Below are 7,075 nucleotides of genomic sequence, written 5' to 3'. Positions count from 1 at the left end.
TACTTGCAACTAATTTACCATTATTCATAGTTTAGCTAATTTAGCAGAGTTATAATCAGTGAAGTGAAATTAAATGGTTGATAAATGTTTACGGCCATAAAAATAAGTATATGTTATTTGTAATTCAGAGTATTTATAAATCCAGACAAAAGTGGAGGTTTGTAATCCAGATAATTTGTAATTTGTAATCCAGAAATTTGTAATTCCGAGTATTTGTAAAGCCAAGACAAAAGTGGAGGTTCCAGATAATTTGTAATTTGTAACCCAGATAATTTATAAAGCAGGTAATGTGTATGTACTCCAAAAGAAAGTTCATATCTAACTAGATCCACATGTGTGAATAATGTGAATTGGCATGGCATCAATATAGTATCATGGTGGTCAATAAGATAAATTAACTTACATGAGGCAAAACTTCCATATATAAACTCCAATTGAGGTGATTTTTGCATTGCTGGAAAAGGTACTCTTGATGAGTAGAAGAACATTAATATGTTGGGAACTTTTTTCTTGGATTTTTTACCCCGAAAATGACCATTTCGAGCCTCAAATTGGATTTAGAGTTTTTGGACCTTAAGTCACTAAAGTAAGACATACCCTCATAATGAACCCTACAATCCAATGCTTCTAGTTTTCCACCTAAAAAATACCCAAAATAATTAAAAAATTATATAATAATGAAAGTTTTCAATTCAAAATGTTTCCTAAACTTTTTTTAACCCAAACCATAATAATGAGCCTAAGTGGAATTTGAACCCAAAAAAAATTCAAATAATAATATCATTTAAGTGTATCGCATATACTAACTCATTCATTAAACCAAAAGAAATTTAACTCATTAATTAAACCAAAAAAAATTAAAATAATAATATTATTCAAGTGTATCGCATATACTAACTCATTCATCCAAAGGAAGTTACATAGAGATTTTATCGAGTGGAATATCATTACTTGAAGGAGTACTTCAAATACAAACTTGCTTGATCCTTTCAACGAAATCGTGCTCGTAGTCACCTCCCTTTTCAATTTTTAAAAACCAAGTTAGTAAAATCAACCTCAATTTGATAAATAATCATTATAAAAATTTAATGTCGTTATGAAATGTGCATAAAGCTTCATAAAGCCACTAAACACTAAAATGAATATCAAATAATTACGCCGTAAGGCGTTTCCCTCTGGGAAGAACTCCCTTATATGCCACCGTGTCTTATTTTGGACCATTGATCTGATGTGTTAGACGATTAAAGGAAATTGTGCCGTTGGATCATATCTTGGAATTTTAATCAGCGCTGGTTGAAACATCGACAGCGGTATCATAACTGGCGAGGATTGCATCCGCCGCAGGTAAGGAACCCAAATCGGCAGCGGCGACAGCAGCAGAGAATAAATGTGAGCAGAAATATAAATCTGCAGTTGTTGGAAGACAATATGCAACGGTTCATTTTTGGTTATTATCACGGACAGCCATGGAAGCTCTTTTCTTATTCTTCTTGAACATTCCAACGCTGCGTAACTGTGCGCTTTTCTTCGCTTGCGTCATAGTAATTGTGGTATCTCGCGAACCACGATGGCGGGAGGCAGTAAGTCTACTGCGTGCCTGAAGAGGCTGATGGCTGATCTGAAGAAGCTGGAAGATGACGCCCCTGCAGGTGTTAGCGGATGTCCGCGAGAGGAAAATATTAGGATCTGGGATGCTATTATTTTCGGGTATGTATACTAGGGTTTCTGTAATTTTTTTCCGGTTCTAAAATAATTATTTTTCTCCTTCTAAAATTACGATTTATTTATATGCTCGTATTGCTGTAGATCCTAAAGAAATCTCTTAACGTTAAGAATGGTTTACAAAATCCCTTTTATTTTGTCTTTTAATACTTCCTTTTGAAATGTCTGGAAGCCTTGTCATTTGCAGGTGGGGTTCCAGCGTTTTGCTGTGAGGGAATCCGACCTTTAATTTGCTCCATTTACCTCTTCTTTGGACTTTGTCGACAACTTTTCAATTTATTTTTGCAATTTCATTTTCTCGTCATTGAGTTTTGTGTTCTTTGCAGGTTGGGAAATTCATATCCAATGGATTTAACAATCTTTGCACCTTCTTCTTTGAGAATTCCAGAAACCCTCCACCCGCAGTTTATCTCTTCTATAATTCTTTTACATAGAGTTGTTTATATCTTTATATCTTTGAAGCTATTCATCATTCATGAAGCCCTAGACCTTTTGTTGCAGATTTTATATGCTCGTATTGCTGCAGATCTTAAAGAAATCTCTTAATGTTAAGGAGGGTTTACAAAATCCCTTTTATTTTGTCTTTTAGACTTCCTTTTGATCTTGTTTTCGTGAAGAGGGTAGACTTCAATTTTCCTGCTTCAAAGAGGGCTAGAGATGGCAGTGGTAATGACTTTGGGTTATTTTTGTAGACTTTTGCACGTCATCTGTTTCTCTTTTATCGATTCAGAGCATTTTTTACGACGGTAGAATTTGTGTTTTCAACGTAATCTCAGTAGTGCCTACAATAAAGGGCATCTGTATAGCTCTTACTGTTATGGTGCGAACATCAATATGAATTTTGGGTATGTTTTCTGGTTGTTTTTCATGGTTATTCGATTGTCAAATTTGGTATCGGTTAAGTTTTCACGAACTGCTCTATTTTTCAGATATTCAAGTTTAATCAGAGGTCTCTGAAGTGAAAATTTCCTGTTAAAAAGGTAAAAATCTTAGATCCCTTCACGTTTCGATCTTTTTGATAGTTTATTTTTTTTGAGTTTGTGGAGAAGTTCGAATACCTGAAACTTTGATTTGAACTTATCTCGGTAAAAAGTACAAGAAAAAAAATCACAGAATTATGCATCTTTGGACTGTGCCATATAATTGGGTTGTGAAAACAAAGATTTAGAAAAAAAAAATTTACTTATTAAGTTGTGATTGAAAACTATCTTGTGATTGAATTTGTATGTGTTGGTTTAGAGATATGGAGACGGACCCAATGATGAACTTCCTCTGGAATCAAATGGAGATTACACACGACAATACGGGTACCTTCACTTTGCAAACTCCACAACTCCATCAGATCAGAATTCAAGCAACCTCCTTAATAATGTGTGGTATCAACCTGAGGAAGTTTTTCCAGTAAATGGAACTCCAGAGGTCAGGCAACATGCTTTTTGGGTGCCTGTGGATGAGCACTACTATCAGACTGCAAAGAGCCTTGAGGTATTTACTAGTTCTTTCAGGAAATGTATGTATGTATATATTTCTTTGTAATCAAGCAAGCCTCTATCAGATCTGATCTCATACAAGTATTGTTTAGATTTATCTTAATTTCCAAAAAAAAACACTCTACACTATCTGTGTTTTTATAATAAAATTTGTTGATAGTTCTGATTGTGTTTATTCAGACTCTGGAGTTGGAAGGATGTTTGAACTCAACAACTTGTCTGCCATATACTCCCAAGGCTGTTCTAGTAGAAAGAGGAGCGAGTGCAAACGTGTTTGTGGACAATGCAGCGTACATAAACATCCTCTATACCAAGTTCAATATAAGTCCCATGGACATGGAAAGTGCAGTTGTAGCACTGGTCTGCCTTCAACAAAGACTGCCATTCATACAATAAGATCTCTTTCTGATTTGGCTGGAGGGGAAACTTCTGAACCTAATGAGGTTGCTGTCTTTTCTGGGCTGGCTAGCCAAAACGTTGTAACTGCTGTAATTCAATTTATCAAGTCTCTGTAACAATGATTCGTATTGCACTAACCTAGAAACCTTTCCCTATCCAAAGTTGCTTTGGATTATTGAAAAATTCATTTGAAGGGTAGTACGGAAGTCAATGAGATGGGGAGGCACAAGCATCGCTATTTTGTAAAGTCTCATTGTCGTGAGAGCAACTTAATTATAAATTTAGGTTCCTGGAGTGCCCAGCTGTAGGGTTACTTGTCGACTTTGTTGATAAGTTGGTTTCCTTCTTAATTGAATTTAAGACACAGTTAAAAATATATTTTCGAAGAGTGAAAAGACACTTCTAACTGTTCTCATTAAGAAAGGGAAAATATTTTTTATTAAAAGTAAAAAGTATTCTCCATCATCAATACTAAGTATGCAAAATCACTTAATAATGTCATATGAGTAGAAAAAGTTTCAAGTAAACATTAACACGGTAAGCATAACACTAAACTTGATGCTCTAATCTTGTTAAAATATATGTTATCTACTATTGCTTAATGCTCAAATCTTGTCATTACACTTTTTTTTAATGGAGTGTTATTGAAGCTTTATGTGCTTGGTCCGTGGATGATAAACTAGTGTGTGTCTACCTTCAATACTCCCTAATATATTATTGTACAATCATTACTAATCCTGTCATATCTTAACTTATAAATGACATTGTTTGTCTCATCTATATAGCTTTACATTTAATTAACACCACTTCCCTATACTAATATGGAGCACTATAAGTCGTCCCTTATTTTTGTGAAGGAGCTAGCCTATACTTACATTAAAGATTTAGCATAAAGTCAAATTCTTTTGATAGAGAAGCAATAATAAAGTTTGCATGCAAATAGATTATTGATTAGAGATGGATCTATATGTATGGTTTCCCTTAATTATTTGATATTCATTTTAGTGTTTAGTGGCTTTATGAAGCTTTATGCACATTTCATAACGACATTAAATTTTTATAATGATTATTTATCAAATTGAGGTTGATTTTACTAACTTGGTTTTTAAAAATTGAAAAGGGAGGTGACTACGAGCACGATTCTCTTAACGTTAAGAATGGTTTACAAAATCCCTTTTATTTTGTCTTTTAATACTTCCTTTTGAAATGTCTGGAAGCCTTGTCATTTGCAGGTGGGGTTCCAGCGTTTTGCTGTGAGGGAATCCGACCTTTAATTTGCTCCATTTACCTCTTCTTTGGACTTTGTCGACAACTTTTCAATTTATTTTTGCAATTTCATTTTCTCGTCATTGAGTTTTGTGTTCTTTGCAGGTTGGGAAATTCATATCCAATGGATTTAACAATCTTTGCACCTTCTTCTTTGAGAATTCCAGAAACCCTCCACCCGCAGTTTATCTCTTCTATAATTCTTTTACATAGAGTTGTTTATATCTTTATATCTTTGAAGCTATTCATCATTCATGAAGCCCTAGACCTTTTGTTGCAGATTTTATATGCTCGTATTGCTGCAGATCTTAAAGAAATCTCTTAATGTTAAGGAGGGTTTACAAAATCCCTTTTATTTTGTCTTTTAGACTTCCTTTTGATCTTGTTTTCGTGAAGAGGGTAGACTTCAATTTTCCTGCTTCAAAGAGGGCTAGAGATGGCAGTGGTAATGAGTTTGGGTTATTTTTATAGACTTTTGCACGTCATCTGTTTCTCTTTTATCGATTCAGAGCATTTTTTACGACGGTAGAATTTGTGTTTTCAACGTAATCTCAGTAGTGCCTACAATAAAGGGCATCTGTATAGCTCTTACTGTTATGGTGCGAACATCAATATGAATTTTGGGTATGTTTTCTGGTTGTTTTTCATGGTTATTCGATTGTCAAATTTGGTATCGGTTAAGCTTTCACGAACTGCTCTATTTTTCATATATTCAAGTTTAATCAGAGGTCTCTGAAGTGAAAATTTCCTGTTAAAAAGGTAAAAATCTTAGATCCCTTCACGTTTCGATCTTTTTGATAGTTTATTTTTTTTGAGTTTGTGGAGAAGTTCGAATACCTGAAACTTTGATTTGAACTTATCTCGGTAAAAAGTACAAGAAAAAAAATCACAGAATTATGCATCTTTGGACTGTGCCATATAATTGGGTTGTGAAAACAAAGATTTAGAAAAAAAAAATTTACTTATTAAGTTGTGATTGAAAACTATCTTGTGATTGAATTTGTATGTGTTGGTTTAGAGATATGGAGACGGACCCAATGATGAACTTCCTCTGGAATCAAATGGAGATTACACACGACAATACGGGTACCTTCACTTTGCAAACTCCACAACTCCATCAGATCAGAATTCAAGCAACCTCCTTAATAATGTGTGGTATCAACCTGAGGAAGTTTTTCCAGTAAATGGAACTCCAGAGGTCAGGCAACATGCTTTTTGGGTGCCTGTGGATGAGCACTACTATCAGACTGCAAAGAGCCTTGAGGTATTTACTAGTTCTTTCAGGAAATGTATGTATGTATATATTTCTTTGTAATCAAGCAAGCCTCTATCAGATCTGATCTCATACAAGTATTGTTTAGATTTATCTTAATTTCCAAAAAAAAAACACTCTACACTATCTGTGTTTTTATAATAAAATTTGTTGATAGTTCTGATTGTGTTTATTCAGACTCTGGAGTTGGAAGGATGTTTGAACTCAACAACTTGTCTGCCATATACTCCCAAGGCTGTTCTAGTAGAAAGAGGAGTGAGTGCAAACGTGTTTGTGGACAATGCAGCGTACATAAACATCCTCTATACCAAGTTCAATATAAGTCCCATGGACATGGAAAGTGCAGTTGTAGCACTGGTCTGCCTTCAACAAAGACTGTCATTCATACAATAAGATCTCTTTCTGATTTGGCTGGAGGGGAAACTTCTGAACCTAATGAGGTTGCTGTCTTTTCTGGGCTGGCTAGCCAAAACGTTGTAACTGCTGTAATTCAATTTATCAAGTCTCTGTAACAATGATTCGTATTGCACTAACCTAGAAACCTTTCCCTATCCAAAGTTGCTTTGGATTATTGAAAAATTCATTTGAAGGGTAGTACGGAAGTCAATGAGATGGGGAGGCACAAGCATCACTATTTTGTAAAGTCTCATTGTCGTGAGAGCAACTTAATTATAAATTTAGGTTCCTGGAGTGCCCAGCTGTAGGGTTAATTGTCGACTTTGTTGATAAGTTGGTTTCCTTCTTAATTGAATTTAAGACACAGTTAAAAATATATTTTCGAAGAGTGAAAAGACACTTCTAACTGTTCTCATTAAGAAAGGGAAAATATTTTTTATTAAAAGTAAAAAGTATTCTCCATCATCAATACTAAGTATGCAAAATCACTTAATAATGTCATATGAGTAGAAAAAGTTTCAAGTAAACA

At 34.4% G+C, this 7,075-nt stretch overlaps 1 pseudogene; it reads left to right on the top strand.

The window, feature by feature from the left end:
* The first annotated feature begins 1,567 nt into the window (after nt 1-1,567).
* Nucleotides 1,568-6,767, top strand: LOC149248257 (uncharacterized; annotated as a pseudogene).
* Nucleotides 6,768-7,075: the final 308 nt, after the last annotated feature.

The sequence above is a fragment of the Pinus tabuliformis genome, chromosome 7 (assembly GCF_031772625.1).
Source record: "Pinus tabuliformis cultivar Carrire ecotype Pingquan chromosome 7, CPIR1, whole genome shotgun sequence".
NCBI classification, from domain to species: Eukaryota; Viridiplantae; Streptophyta; class Pinopsida; order Pinales; family Pinaceae; genus Pinus; species Pinus tabuliformis.
Note: the sequence above shows the minus strand (reverse complement) of the source record. Positions and strands in the feature narration are given on the sequence as shown.